The sequence below is a fragment of the Oncorhynchus gorbuscha genome, unplaced genomic scaffold (assembly GCF_021184085.1).
Source record: "Oncorhynchus gorbuscha isolate QuinsamMale2020 ecotype Even-year unplaced genomic scaffold, OgorEven_v1.0 Un_scaffold_510, whole genome shotgun sequence".
NCBI classification, from domain to species: Eukaryota; Metazoa; Chordata; class Actinopteri; order Salmoniformes; family Salmonidae; genus Oncorhynchus; species Oncorhynchus gorbuscha.
Window position 1 is genome coordinate 230826 of NW_025745342.1, and position 16192 is coordinate 247017.

A 16192-nucleotide genomic window follows, 5' to 3' on the forward strand; every position below is an offset into this window, starting at 1 on the left:
AGAGGGAGGGAGGGAGACAGAGTGAAAATGAGAAAGGGAGGAGGGAGAGTGAAATGAGGGAGGGAGACAGAGTGAAAATGAGAAGGGAGGGAGACAGAGTGAAAACGAGAAGGGAGGGAGGGAAAGAGGGAGGGAGGGAGACAGAGTGAAAACGAGGAGGGAGGGAGGGAGGATGCAGAGTGAAAAAGTGAAGGGAGGGAGGGGAGGCAGAGTGAAAAGGAGAAGGGAGGGAGGGAGAGTGAAAATGAGAAGGGAGGGAGGGAGGAGACAGAGTGAAAATGAGAAGGGAGGGAGGGAGGGACAGAGTGAAAATGAGAAGGGAGGGGGAGACAGAGTGAAAAGGGAGAAGGGAGGGAGGGAGACAGAGTGAAAACGAGAAGGGAGGGAGGGAGACAGAGTGAAAACGAGAAGGGAGGGAGGGAGACAGAGTGAAAACGAGAAGGGAGGGAGGGAGACAGAGTGAAAATGAGAATGGAGGGAGGGAGGGAGAGTGAAAATGAGAAGGGAGGGAGGGAGGAGAAGAGTGAAAACGAGAAGGGAGGGAGGGAGGGAGACAGAGTGAAAACGAGAAGGGAGGGAGGGAGGGAGACAGAGTGAAAACGAGAAGGGAGGGAGGGAGGGAGATAGACTGAAAATGAGAAGGGAGGGGGAGACAGAGTGAAAACGAGAAGGGAGGGAGGGGGGGAGACAGACTGAAAATGAGAAGGGAGGGGGGAGACAGAGTGAAAACGAGAAGGGAGGGAGGGAGAAAGGGAGGGAGGGAGACAGAGTGAAAACGAGAAGGGAGGGAGGGAGACAGAGTGAAAATGAGAAGGGAGGGAGGGAGGGAGGGAGGGAGGGAGGGAGGGAGGGAGGGAGGGAGGGGGAGACAGAGTGAAAACGAGAAGGGGGGGGGAGGAGACAAAGTGAAAATGACAAGGGAGGGGGAGACAGAGTGAAAATGAGAAGGGAGGGAGGGAGAGACAGAGTGAAAAAAGGGAGGGAGGGAGGGAGACAGAGTGAAATGAGAAGGGAGGAAGGGAGGGAGACAGAGTGAAAACGAGAAGGGAGGGAGGGAGAGGGAGGGAGGGAGACAGAGTGAAAATGAGAAGGGAGGGAGGGAGGGAGACGGAGGGAGGGAGACAGAGTGAAAATGAGAAGGGAGGGAGACAGAGGAAAACGAGAAGGGAGGGAGGGAAAGAGGGAGGGAGGGAGACAGAGTGAAAACGAGGAGGGAGGGAGGGAGGATGCAGAGTGAAAATGAAGGGAGGGAGGGAGGCAGAGTGAAAAGGAGAAGGGAGGGAGGGAGAGTGAAAATGAGAAGGGAGGGAGGGAGGAGACTGAGTGAAAATGAGAAGGGAGGGAGGGAGGAGACAGAGTGAAAACGAGAAGGGAGGGAGGGAGACAGAGTGAAAATGAGAAGGGAGGGAGGGAGACAGAGTGAAAATGAGAAGGGAGGGAGGGAGACAGAGTGAAAAGGGAGAGAAGGGAGGGAGGGAGGGAGACAGAGTGAAAACGAGAAGGGAGGGAGGGAGACAGAGTGAAAACGAGAAGGGAGGGAGGGAGACAGACTGAAAATGAGAAGGGAGGGGGAGACAGAGTGAAAACGAGAAGGGAGGGAGGGAGACAGAGTGAAAACGAGAAGGGAGGGAGGGAGACAGAGTGAAAACGAGAAGGGAGGGAGGGAGACAGAGTGAAAACGAGAAGGGAGGGAGGGAGGAGACAGAGTGAAAATGAGAATGGAGGGAGGAGGAGAGAAAATGAGAGAGGAAAATGAGAAGGGAGGGAGGGAGGGAGACAGAGTGAAAACGAGAAGGGAGGGAGGGAGACAGAGTGAAAACGAGAAGGGAGGGAGGGAGACAGAGTGAAAATGAGAAGGGAGGGAGGGAGGGAGACAGAGTGAAAATGAGAAGGGAGGGAGGGAGGGAGGGAGACAGAGTGAAAATGAGAAGGGAGGGAGGGAGGGAGACAGAGTGTGAGAAGGGAGGGAGGGAGACAGAGTGAAAATGAGAAGGGAGGGAGGGAGACAGAGTGAAAATGAGAAGGGAGGGAGGGAGACAGAGTGAAAATGAGAAGGGAGGGAGGGAGGGAGACAGAGTGAAAACGAGAAGGGAGGGAGGGAGACAGAGTGAAAACGAGAAGGGAGGGAGGGAGACAGACTGAAAATGAGAAGGGAGGGAGGGAGACAGAGTGAAAACGAGAAGGGAGGGAGGGAGACAGAGTGAAAACGAGAAGGGAGGGAGGGAGACAGAGTGAAAACGAGAAGGGAGGGAGGGAGGAGACAGAGTGAAAATGAGAATGGAGGGAGGGAGGGAGAGTGAAAATGAGAAGGGAGGGAGGGAGGGAGACAGAGTGAAAACGAGAAGGGAGGGAGGGAGACAGAGTGAAAACGAGAAGGGAGGGAGGGAGACAGAGTGAAAATGAGAAGGGAGGGAGGGAGGGAGACAGAGTGAAAACGAGAAGGGAGGGAGGGAGACAGAGTGAAAATGAGAAGGGAGGGAGGGAGAGAGAGTGAAAACGAGAAGGAGGGAGGAGACAGAGTGAAAATGAGAAGGGAGGGGGAGACAGAGTGAAAACGAGAAGGGAGGGAGGGAGACAGAGTGAAAACGAGAAGGGAGGGAGGGAGACAGAGTGAAAACGAGAAGGGAGGGAGGGAGACAGAGTGAAAACGAGAAGGGAGGGAGGAGACAGAGTGAAAATGAGAATGGAGGGAGGGAGGGAGAGTGAAAATGAGAAGGGAGGGAGGGAGGGAGAAGAGTGAAAACGAGAAGGGAGGGAGGGAGGGAGACAGAGTGAAAACGAGAAGGGAGGGAGGGAGGGAGACAGAGTGAAAACGAGAAGGGAGGGAGGGAGGGAGATAGACTGAAAATGAGAAGGGAGGGGGAGACAGAGTGAAAAGAAGGGAGGGAGGGGGAGACAGACTGAAAATGAGAAGGGAGGGGGAGACAGAGTGAAAACGAGAAGGGAGGGAGGGAGAAAGGGAGGGAGGGAGACAGAGTGAAAACGAGAAGGGAGGGAGGGAGACAGAGTGAAAACGAGAAGGAGGGAGGGAGGGAGGGAGGGAGGGAGGGAGGGAGGGAGGGAGGGAGGGAGGGAGGGAGGGAGGGAGGGAGGGAGGGAGGGAGGGAGGGGGAGACAGAGTGAAAACGAGAAGGGGGAGGGAGGAGACAAAGTGAAAATGACAAGGAGGGGGAGACAGAGTGAAAACGAGAAGGGAGGGAGGGAGAGAGACAGAGTGAAAACGAGAAAGGGAGGGAGGGAGGGAGACAGAGTGAAATGAGAAGGGAGGAGGGAGGGAGACAGAGTGAAAATGAGAAGGGAGGGAGGGAGAGAGGGAGGGAGGAGACAGAGTGGAGAAGGGAGGGAGGGAGGCAGAGTGAAAATGAGAAGGGAGGGAGGGAGACAGAGTGAAAATGAGAAGGGAGGGAGGGAGACAGAGTGAAAACGAGAAGGGAGGGAGGGAGGGAGACAGAGTGAAAATGAGAAGGGAGGGAGGGAGACAGAGTGAAAACGAGAAGGGAGGGAGGGAGCCAGACTGAAAATGAGAAGGGAGGGAGGGAGACAGAGTGAAAACGAGAAGGAGGGAGGGAGGAGACAGAGTGAAAATGAGAAGGCAGGGAGGGAGACAGAGTGAAAATGAGAAGGGAGGGAGGGAGACAGAGTGAAAACGAGAAGGGAGGGAGGGAGGGAGACAGAGTGAAAACGAGAAGGGAGGGAGGGAGACAGAGTGAAAACGAGAAGGAGGGAGGGAGACAGACTGAAAATGAGAAGGGAGGGGGAGACAGAGTGAAAACGAGAAGGGAGGGAGGGAGACAGAGTGAAAACGAGAAGGGAGGGAGGGAGACAGAGTGAAAACGAGAAGGGAGGGAGGGAGACAGAGTGAAAACGAGAAGGGAGGGAGGGAGGAGACAGAGTGAAAATGAGAATGGAGGGAGGGAGGGAGAGTGAAAATGAGAAGGGAGGGAGGGAGGGAGACAGAGTGAAAACGAGAAGGGAGGGAGGGAGACAGAGTGAAAACGAGAAGGGAGGGAGGGAGACAGAGTGAAAATGAGAAGGGAGGGAGGGAGGGAGACAGAGTGAAAACGAGAAGGGAGGGAGAGAGAGTGAAAACGAGAAGGGAGGGAGGAGACAGAGTGAAAATGAGAAGGGAGGGGGAGACAGAGTGAAAACGAGAAGGGAGGGAGGGAGACAGAGTGAAAACGAGAAGGGAGGGAGGGAGACAGAGTGAAACGAGAAGGGAGGGAGGGAGACAGAGTGAAAACGAGAAGGGAGGGAGGAGACAGAGTGAAAATGAGAATGGAGGGAGGGAGGGAGAGTGAAAATGAGAAGGGAGGGAGGGAGGGAGAAGAGTGAAAACGAGAAGGAGGGAGGGAGGGAGACAGAGTGAAAACGAGAAGGGAGGGAGGGAGGGAGACAGAGTGAAAACGAGAAGGGAGGGAGGGAGGGAGATAGACTGAAAATGAGAAGGGAGGGGGAGACAGAGTGAAAACGAGAAGGGAGGGAGGGGGAGACAGACTGAAAATGAGAAGGGAGGGGGAGACAGAGTGAAAACGAGAAGGGAGGGAGGGAGAAAGGGAGGGAGGGAGACAGAGTGAAAACGAGAAGGGAGGGAGGGAGACAGAGTGAAAACGAGAAGGGGGAGGGAGGGAGGGAGGGAGGGAGGGAGGGAGGGAGGGAGGGAGGGAGGGAGGGAGGGAGGGAGGGAGGGAGACAGAGTGAAAACGAGAAGGGGGAGGGGAGGAGACAAAGTGAAAATGACAAGGGAGGGGGAGACAGAGTGAAAACGAGAAGGGAGGGAGGGAGAGAGACAGAGTGAAAACGAGAAGGGAGGGAGGGAGGGAGACAGAGTGAAATGAGAAGGGAGGAGGGAGGGAGACAGAGTGAAAACGAGAAGGGAGGGAGGGAGAGAGGGAGGGAGGGAGACAGAGTGAAAATGAGAAGGGAGGGAGGGATAGACGGAGGGAGGGAGACAGAGTGAAAATGAGAAGGGAGGGAGACAGAGTGAAAACGAGAAGGGAGGGAGGGAAAGAGGGAGGGAGGGAGACAGAGTGAAAACGAGAAGGGAGGGAGGGAGGGAGGAGACAGAGTGAAAATGAGAAGGGAGGGAGGGAGGGAGACAGTGTGAAAATGAGAAGGGAGGGAGGGAGGAGACAGAGTGAAAAAGAGAAGGGAGGGAGGGAGGGAGAGTGAAAAAGAGAAGGGAGGGAGGAGACAGAGTGAAAAAGAGAAGGGAGGGAGGGAGGGAGAGTGAAAATGAGAAGGGAGGGAGGGAGGCAGAGTGAAAATGAGAAGAGAGGGAGGGAGGGAGGGAGAGTGAAAATGAGAAGGGGGAGGGGAGGGAGGGAGGGAGGGAGGGGGAGGGAGAGTGAAAATGAGAAGGGAGGGAGGGAGGGAGACAGAGTGAAAATGAGAAGGGAGGGAGGGAGGGAGAAGAGAGGGAGGGAGACAGAGTGAAAACGAGAAGGGAGGGAGGGAGGAGACAGAGTGAAAAAGAGAAGGGAGGGAGGGAGAGTGAAAATGAGAAGAGAGGAAGGGAGGGAGACAGAGTGAAAATGAGAAGGGAGGGAGGGAGGCAGAGTGAAAATGAGAAGGGAGGGAGGGAGGGAGAAGAGAGGGAGGGAGGGGGGAGACAGTGTGAAAAAGAGAATGGAGGGAGGGAGGGAGGAGACAGAGTGAAAAGAGAAGGGAGGGAGGGAGGGAGAAGAGAGGGAGGGAGGGGGAGACAGTGTGAAAAGAGAATGGAGGGAGGGAGGGAGGCAGGGAGGGAGGGAGAGTGAAAATGAGAAGGGAGGGAGGGAGGGAGACAGAGTGAAAATGAGAAGAGAGGGAGGGAGGGAGGAGACAGTGTGAAAATGAGGAGGGAGGGAGGGAGGATGCAGAGTGAAAAAGTGAAGGGAGGGAGGGAGGCAGAGTGAAAAGGAGAAGGGAGGGAGGGAGAGTGAAAATGAGAAGGGAGGGAGGGAGGAGACTGAGTGAAAATGAGAAGGGATGGAGGGAGGAGACAGAGTGAAAACGAGAAGGGAGGGAGGGAGACAGAGTGAAAATGAGAAGGGAGGGAGGGAGACAGAGTGAAAATGAGAAGGGAGGGAGGGAGACAGAGTGAAAACGAGAAGGGAGGGAGGGAGGGAGACAGAGTGAAAACGAGAAGGGAGGGAGGGAGACAGAGTGAAAACGAGAAGGGAGGGAGGGAGACAGACTGAAAATGAGAAGGGAGGGGGGAGACAGAGTGAAAACGAGAAGGGAGGGAGGGAGACAGAGTGAAAACGAGAAGGGAGGGAGGGAGACAGAGTGAAAACGAGAAGGGAGGGAGGGAGACAGAGTGAAAACGAGAAGGGAGGGAGGGAGGAGACAGAGTGAAAATGAGAATGGAGGGAGGGAGGGAGAGTGAAAATGAGAAGGGAGGGAGGGAGGGAGACAGAGTGAAAACGAGAAGGGAGGGAGGGAGACAGAGTGAAAACGAGAAGGGAGGGAGGGAGACAGAGTGAAAACGAGAAGGGAGGGAGGGAGGGAGACAGAGTGAAAATGAGAAGGGAGGGAGGGAGGGGGAGACAGAGTGAAAATGAGAAGGGAGGGAGGGAGGGAGACAGAGTGAAAACGAGAAGGGAGGGAGGGAGACAGAGTGAAAATGAGAAGGGAGGGAGGGAGACAGAGTGAAAACGAGAAGGGAGGGAGGGAGACAGAGTGAAAACGAGAAGGGAGGGAGGGAGACAGACTGAAAATGAGAAGGGAGGGGGGAGACAGAGTGAAAACGAGAAGGGAGGGAGGGAGACAGAGTGAAAACGAGAAGGGAGGGAGGGAGACAGAGTGAAAACGAGAAGGGAGGGAGGGAGACAGAGTGAAAACGAGAAGGGAGGGAGGGAGGAGACAGAGTGAAAATGAGAATGGAGGGAGGGAGGGAGAGTGAAAATGAGAAGGGAGGGAGGGAGGGAGAAGAGTGAAAACGAGAAGGGAGGGAGGGAGACAGAGTGAAAACGAGAAGGGAGGGAGGGAGGGAGACAGAGTGAAAACGAGAAGGGAGGGAGGGAGGGAGATAGACTGAAAATGAGAAGGGAGGGGGGAGACAGAGTGAAAACGAGAAGGGAGAGGAGGGGGAGACAGACTGAAAATGAGAAGGGAGGGGGAGACAGAGTGAAAATGAGAAGGAGGGAGGGAGAAAGGGAGGGAGGGAGACAGAGTGAAAACGAGAAGGGAGGGAGGGAGACAGAGTGAAAACGAGAAGGGAGGGAGGGAGGGAGACAGAGTGAAATGAGAAGGGAGGAAGGGAGGGAGACAGAGTGAAAACGAGAAGGGAGGGAGGGAGAGAGGGAGGGAGGGAGACAGAGTGAAAATGAGAAGGGAGGGAGGGATAGACGGAGGGAGGGAGACAGAGTGAAAATGAGAAGGGGGAGGGGAGGAGACAAAGTGAAAATGACAAGGGAGGGGGGAGACAGAGTGAAAACGAGAAGGGAGGGAGGGAGAGAGACAGAGTGAAAACGAGAAGGGAGGGAGGGAGACAGAGTGAAATGAGAAGGGAGGAAGGGAGGGAGACAGAGTGAAAACGAGAAGGGAGGGAGGGAGAGAGGGAGGGAGGGAGACAGAGTGAAAATGAGAAGGGAGGGAGGGATAGACGGAGGGAGGGAGACAGAGTGAAAATGAGAAGGGAGGGAGACAGAGTGAAAACGAGAAGGGAGGGAGGGAAAGAGGGAGGGAGGGAGACAGAGTGAAAATGAGAAGGGAGGGAGGGAGGGAGGAGACAGAGTGAAAATGAGAAGGGAGGGAGGGAGGGAGGAGACAGTGTGAAAATGAGAAGGGAGGGAGGGAGGAGACAGAGTGAAAAAGAGAAGGGAGGGAGGGAGGGAGAGTGAAAAAGAGAAGGGAGGGAGGAGACAGAGTGAAAAAGAGAAGGGAGGGAGGGAGGGAGAGTGAAAATGAGAAGGGAGGGAGGGAGGCAGAGTGAAAATGAGAAGAGAGGGAGGGAGGGAGGGAGAGTGAAAATGAGAAGGGAGGGAGGGAGGGAGGGAGAGTGAAAATGAGAAGGGAGGGAGGGAGGGAGAGTGAAAAAGAGAAGGGAGGGAGACAGAGTGAAAACGAGAAGGGAGGGAGGGAGGAGACAGAGTGAAAACGAGAAGGGAGGGAGGGAGGAGACAGAGTGAAAACGAGAAGGGAGGGAGGGAGGGAGGGAGGGAGGGAGGGAGGGAGGGAGGGAGAGTGAAAATGAGAAGGGAGGGAGGGAGGCAGAGTGAAAATGAGAAGGGAGGGAGGGAGGGAGAAGAGAGGGAGGGAGGGAGGAGACAGAGTGAAAACGAGAAGGGAGGGAGGGAGGAGACAGAGTGAAAAAGAGAAGGGAGGGAGGGAGAGTGAAAATGAGAAGAGAGGAAGGGAGGGAGACAGAGTGAAATGAGAAGGGAGGGAGGGAGGCAGAGTGAAAATGAGAAGGGAGGGAGGGAGGCAGAGTGAAAATGAGAAGGGAGGGAGGGAGGGAGAAGAGAGGGAGGGAGGGGGGAGACAGTGTGAAAAAGAGAATGGAGGGAGGGAGGGAGGAGACAGAGTGAAAAGAGAAGGGAGGGAGGGAGGGAGAAGAGAGGGAGGGAGGGGGGAGACAGTGTGAAAAAGAGAATGGAGGGAGGGAGGGAGGGAGGCAGGGAGGGAGGGAGAGTGAAAATGAGAAGGGAGGGAGGGAGGGAGGGAGACAGAGTGAAAATGAGAAGAGAGGGAGGGAGGGAGGGAGGGAGACAGTGTGAAAATGAGGAGGGAGGGAGGGAGGATGCAGAGTGAAAAAGTGAAGGGAGGGAGGGAGGCAGAGTGAAAAGGAGAAGGGAGGGAGGGAGAGTGAAAATGAGAAGGGAGGGAGGGAGGAGACTGAGTGAAAATGAGAAGGGATGGAGGGAGGAGACAGAGTGAAAACGAGAAGGGAGGGAGGGAGACAGTGAAAAGGAGAAGGGAGGGAGGGAGGCAGAGTGAAAATGAGAAGGGAGGGAGGGAGGGAGGGAGAAGGGAGGGAGGGAGGGAGGGTGAAAATGAGAAGGGAGGGAGGGAGGGAGAAGGGAGGGAGGGAGGGAGGGAGGGAGGGAGAAGGGAGGGAGGGAGGGAGGGAGGGAGGAGACAGAGTGAAAAAGAAGAAGGGAGGGAGGGAGGGAGGGAGAAGGGAGGGAGGGAGGGAGGGAGGGAGGGAGGGAGGGGGAGACAGTGTGAAAAAGAGAAGGAGGGAGGGAGGGAGGAGACAGTGTGAAAATGAGAAGGGAGGGAGGGAGGGAGGGAGAAGAGAGGGAGGGGGGAGACAGTGAAAAGGAGAAGGGAGGGAGGGAGGGAGAGTGAAAGTGAGAAGGGAGGGAGGCAGAGTGAAAATGAGAATGGAGGGAGGGAGACAGAGTGAAAACGAGAAGGGAGGGAGGGAGACAGAGTGAAAACGAGCAGGGAGGGAGGGAGAGAGGGAGGGAGGGAGACAGAGTGAAAATGAGAAGGGAGGGAGGGAGGGAGTGTGAAAATGAGAAGGGAGGGAGGGAGGGAGAAGAGAGGGAGGGGGGAGACAGTGTGAAAATGAGGAGGGAGGGAGGGAGGATGCAGAGTGAAAAAGTGAAGAGAGGGAGGGAGACAGTGAAAAGGAGAAGGGAGGGAGGGAGGGTGGGAGGAGACAGAATGATCAACAGTTTGTTTGGCAAATTACTCTTTGTGTCGTGCGTTTTGCCTTCAGTTGTCATGGCCCAGCAGTATCTACTAGTGGCACTAGAGGGCACCAGTTCCCTATTAAGCTGTGTCTCTATTGTCAATGGTATTTCCTTGATTCCTCGCATCCTCTCTCCTTGGCCTGTTCTCAAAACCCATTGGAGGAGGAGATCCAAGGGGAGGAACCTCAGAGCTTCTGCACCAATGTGCTTTGAGAAGGAGACAGGAAGGGAGGACATGAGGAATCAAGGAAATACTATTTAGTGCCTTCGGTTGTCACTTGTTGCAAAACCAACTCAGTCACTTTCAGAGTCGAGAGTTTCTGATTAGTTAATCAGTTAACACATTAACTACTAGTTAGGATAAGTAGAGTTCTGATGTGTTAATCAGTACATTAACTACTAGTTAGGATAAGTAGAGTTCTGATGTGTTAATCAGTACATTAACTACTAGTTAGGATAAGTAGAGTTCTGATGTGTTAATCAGTACATTAACTACTAGTTAGGATAAGTAGAGTTCTGATGTGTTAATCAGTACATGAACTACTAGTTAGGATAAGTAGAATTAAGTTCATCAGTACATGAACTACTAGTTAGGATAAGTAGGGTTCTGATGTGTTAATCAGTACATGAACTACTAGTTAGGATAAGTAGGGTTCTGATGTGTTAATCAGTACATGAACTACTAGTTAGGATAAGTAGAGTTTCAGGTGAGTTAATCAGTACATGAACTACTAGTTAGGATAAGTAGGGTTCTGATGTGTTAATCAGTACATTAACTACTAGTTAGGATAAGTAGAGTTCTGATGTGTTAATCAGTACATTAACTACTAGTTAGGATAAGTAGAGTTCTGATGTGTTAATCAGTACATGAACTACTAGTTAGGATAAGTAGAATTAAGTTCATCAGTACATGAACTACTAGTTAGGATAAGTAGGGTTCTGATGTGTTAATCAGTACATGAACTACTAGTTAGGATAAGTAGGGTTCTGATGTGTTAATCAGTACATGAACTACTAGTTAGGATAAGTAGAGTTTCAGGTGAGTTAATCAGTACATTAACTACTAGTTACGATAAGTAGAATTTCAGATGAGTTAATCAGTACATGAACTACTAGTTAGGATAAGTAGAATTAAGTTCATCAGTACATGAACTACTAGTTAGGATAAGTAGAGTTTCAGGTGAGTTAATCAGTACATTAACTACTAGTTAGGATAAGTAGGGTTCTGATGTGTTAATCAGTACATGAACTACTAGTTAGGATAAGTAGAGTTTCAGGTGAGTTAATCAGTACATTAACTACTAGTTACGATAAGTAGAATTTCAGATGAGTTAATCAGTACATGAACTACTAGTTAGGATAAGTAGAGTTTCAGGTGAGTTAATCAGTACATTAACTACTAGTTACGATAAGTAGAATTTCAGATGAGTTAATCAGTACATGAACTACTAGTTAGGATAAGTAGAGTTTCAGATGAGTTAATCAGTACATGAACTACTAGTTAGGATAAGTAGAATTAAGTTCATCAGTACATGAACTACTAGTTAGGATAAGTAGAATTAAGTTCATCAGTACATGAAGTATTGGAGTGGATTCTACTCTCACTGGTGTTCTAGAACCATGTGCATTTTCACGTTGCAAACTTCAACAGTGAGATTATTTTCACCCTGTTTCTGTCACACTGCAGCGCCTCTCTGAATGTGTGCTTTGTAGATAATGTTGTGGTTGGTTTTGTGATCTCACACGTTCACATACTGAGTGTACTGCGCCTGTGTATGTCTCTCCCTCTCTGTGTGTGTGTGTGTGTGTGTGTGTGTGTGTGTGTGTGTGTGTGTGTGTGTGTGTGTGTGTGTGTGTGTGTGTGTGTGTGTGTGTGTGTGTGTGTGTGTGTGTGTGTGTGTGTGTGTGTGTGTGTGTGTGTGTGTGTGTGTGTGTGTGTGTGTGTGTGTGTGTGCGTGCGTGTAAGTAACAGAGGAAAGGGGAAGTGGTACAGTTAAAAGAGTCCTCCTCCATCTGCAGCTCTGCAGAACGTAACACCCACCTCGCTACAACGACCGCAGGGGGAGAGAACGGACAATCTAACGACGAGAGACAATGACAAGACGACAGGAGAGGTGAACACAGACAGAGACAACAAGACGACAGGAGAGGTGAACACAGACAGAGACAACAAGACAACAGGAGAGGTGAACACAGACAGAGACAACAAGACGACAGGAGAGGTGAACACAGACAGAGACAACAAGACAGAGACAACAAGACGGAGACAACAAGACGACAGGAGAGGTGAACACAGACAGAGACAACAAGACAACAGGAGAGGTGAACACAGACAGAGACAACAAGACGGAGACAACAAGACAACAGGAGAGGTGAACACAGACAGAGACAACAAGACAACGGGAGAGGTGAACACAGACAGAGACAACAAGACGACAGGAGAGGTGAACACAGACAGAGACAACAAGACAACAGGAGAGGTGAACACAGACAGAGACAACAAGACGACGGGAGAGGTGAACACAGACAGAGACAACAAGACGGAGACAACAAGACAACAGGAGAGGTGAACACAGACGGAGACAACAAGACGACGGGAGAGGTGAACACAGACAGAGACAACAAGACGACAGGAGAGGTGAACACAGACAGAGACAACAAGACGGCAGGAGAGGTGAACACAGACAGAGACAACAAGACGGCAGGAGAGGTGAACACAGACAGAGACAACAAGACAACAGGAGAGGTGAACACAGACAGAGACAAGGTCAGGTGGTCGTGTTACAGTTGAGATGGAGCTGTGGCGTCACTGTGTGGTTCAAATCAAATCAAATTTTATTTGTCACGTGCACCGAATACAACTGGGGTAGTAGACCTTACAGTGAAATGCTGAATACAACAGGTGTAGTAGACCTTACAGTGAAATGCTGAATACAACAGGTGTAGTAGACCTTACAGTGAAATGCTGAATACAACAGGTGTAGTAGACCTTACAGTGAAATGCTGAATACAACAGGTGTAGTAGACCTCACAGTGAAATGCTGAATACAACAGGTGTAGTAGACCTTATAGTGAAATACTGAATACAACAGGTGTAGTAGACCTTACAGTGAAATGCTGAATACAACAGGTGTAGAGACATTACAGTGAAATGCTGAAGACAACAGGTGTAGTAGACCTCACAGTGAAATGCTGAATACAACAAGTGTAGAGACATTACAGTGAAATGCTGAATACAACAGGTGTGGTAGACCTTACAGTGAAATGCTGAATACAACAGGTGTAGTAGACCTTACAGTGAAATGCTGAATACAACAAGTGTAGAGACATTACAGTGAAATGCTGAATACAACAGGTGTAGTAGACCTTACAGTGAAATGCTGAATACAACAGGTGTAGTAGACCTTATAGTGAAATACTGAATACAACAGGTGTAGTAGACCTTACAGTGAAATGCTGAATACAACAGGTGTAGTAGACCTCACAGTGAAATGCTGAATACAACAAGTGTAGAGACATTACAGTGAAATGCTGAATACAACAGGTGTAGAGACATTACAGTGAAATGCTGAAGACAACAGGTGTAGTAGACCTCACAGTGAAATGCTGAATACAACAAGTGTAGAGACATTACAGTGAAATGCTGAATACAACAGGTGTGGTAGACCTTACAGTGAAATGCTGAATACAACAGGTGTAGTAGACCTTACAGTGAAATGCTGAATACAACAAGTGTAGAGACATTACAGTGAAATGCTGAATACAACAGGTGTAGTAGACCTTACAGTGAAATGCTGAATACAACAAGTGTAGAGACATTACAGTGAAATGCTGAATACAACAGGTGTAGTAGACCTTACAGTGAAATGCTGAATACAACAGGTGTAGTAGACCTTACAGTGAAATGCTGAATACAACAGGTGTAGTAGACCTTACAGTGAAATGCTGAAGACAACAGGTGTAGTAGACCTCACAGTGAAATGCTGAATACAACAAGTGTAGAGACATTACAGTGAAATGCTGAATACAACAGGTGTAGAGACATTACAGTGAAATGCTGAATACAACAGGTGTAGTAGACCTTACAGTGAAATGCTGAATACAACAGGTGTAGTAGACCTTACAGTGAAATGCTGAATACAACAGGTGTAGTAGACCTTACAGTGAAATGCTGAATACAACAGGTGTAGTAGACCTTACAGTGAAATGCTGAATACAACAGGTGTAGTAGACCTTACAGTGAAATGCTGAATACAACAAGTGTAGAGACATTACAGTGAAATGCTGAATACAACAAGTGTAGAGACATTACAGTGAAATGCTGAATACAACAGGTGTAGAGACATTACAGTGAAATGCTGAATACAACAGGTGTAGTAGACCTTACAGTGAAATGCTGAATACAACAGGTGTAGTAGACCTTACAGTGAAATGCTGAATACAACAGGTGTAGTAGACCTTACAGTGAAATGCTGAATACAACAGGTGTAGTAGACCTTACAGTGAAATGCTGAATACAACAGGTGTAGTAGACCTTACAGTGAAATGCTGAATACAACAAGTGTAGAGACATTACAGTGAAATGCTGAATACAACAGGTGTAGTAGACATTACAGTGAAATACTTACCAAGAGTTCCAAAAAAGTATTTGGTGAACAATAGGTAGGTAAAGAAATAAAACAACAGTAAAAAGACAGGCTATAACAGTAGCGAGGCTATAACAGTAGAGAGGCTATAACAGTAGCGAGGCTATAACAGTAGAGAGGCTATAACAGTAGAGAGGCTATAACAGTAGAGAGGCTATAACAGTAGAGAGGCTATAAAAGTAGCGAGGCTATAAAAGTATCGAGGCTATAACAGTAGCGAGACTATATACAGTAGCGAGGCTATAAAAGTAGCGAGGCTATAACAGTAGCGAGGCAATTACAGTAGAGGCTATATACAGTAGAGAGGCTATATACAGTAGGGAGGCTACATACAGTAGAGAGGCTATATACAGTAGTGAGGCTATAACAGTAGAGGCTATATACAGTAGCGAGGCTATAACAGTAGCGAGGTTATAACAGTAGCGAGGCTATATACAGTAGCGAGGCTATATACAGTAGAGAGGCTATATACAGTAGCAAGGCTATATACAGTAGCGAGGCTATAACAGTAGTGAGGTTATAACAGTAGCGAGGCTATATACAGTAGCGAGGCTATATACAGTAGAGAGGCTATATACAGTAGCAAGGCTATATACAGTAGAGGCTATATACAGTAGCGAGGCTATATACAGTAGAGAGGCTATATACAGTAGAGAGGCTATATACAGTAGCGAGGCTATAACAGTATCGAGGCTATATACAGTAGCGAGGCTATATACAGTAGGGAGGCTATAACAGTAGCGAGGCTATAACAGTAGCGAGGCAATATACAGTAGCAAGGCTATATAGAGTAGGGAGGCTATAACAGTAGCGAGGTTATAACAGTAGTGAGGCTATATACAGTAGCGAGGCTATAACAGTAGCGAGGCTATATACAGTAGCGAGGCTATAACAGTAGTGAGGCTATAACAGTAGCGAGGCTATATACAGTAGAGAGGCTATATACGGTAGAGAGGCTACATACAGTAGCGAGGCTATAACAGTAGCGAGGCTATAACAGTAGCGAGGTTATAACAGTAGCGAGGCTATAACAGTAGCGAGGCTATAACAGTAGCGAGGCTATAACAGTAGTGAGGTTATAACAGTAGAGAGGCTATAACAGTAGCGAGGTTATAACAGTAGCGAGGCTATAACAGTAGTGAGGTTATAACAGTAGAGAGGCTATAACAGTAGCGAGGTTATAACAGTAGAGAGGCTATAACAGTAGCGAGGCTATAACAGTAGCGAGGCTATAACAGTAGCGAGGCTATAACAGTAGCGAGGCTATATACAGTAGCGAGGCTATAACTGTAGCGAGGCTATAACAGTAGCGAGGATATAACAGTAGCGAGGCTATAACAGTAGAGAGGCTATAACAGTAGCGAGGCTATAACAGTAGCGAGGCTATAACAGTAGCGAGGCTATAACAGTAGCGAGGTTATAACATTAGCGAGGTTATAACAGTAGCGAGGCTATAACAGTAGCGAGGCTATATACAGTAGCGAGGCTATAACAGTAGCGAGGCTATAACAGTAGCGAGGCTATATACAGTAGAGAGGCTATATACAGTAGAGAGGCTACATACAGTAGCGAGGCTATAACAGTAGCGAGGCTATATACAGTAGAGAGGCTATATACAGTAGCGAGGCTATAACAGTAGCGAGGCTATAACAGTAGCGAGGCTATATACAGTATAGAGGCTATATACAGTAGAGAGGCTACATACAGTAGCGAGGCTATAACAGTAGCGAGGCTATAACAGTAGCGAGGTTATAACAGTAGCGAGGCTATAACACTAGCGAGCCTATAACAGTAGCGAGGCTGTATACAGTAGAGAGGCTACATACAGTAGCGAGGCTATAACAGTAGCGAGGCTATATACAGTAGAGAGGCTATATACAGTAGCGAGGCTATAACAGTAGCGAGGCTATAACAGTAGCGAGG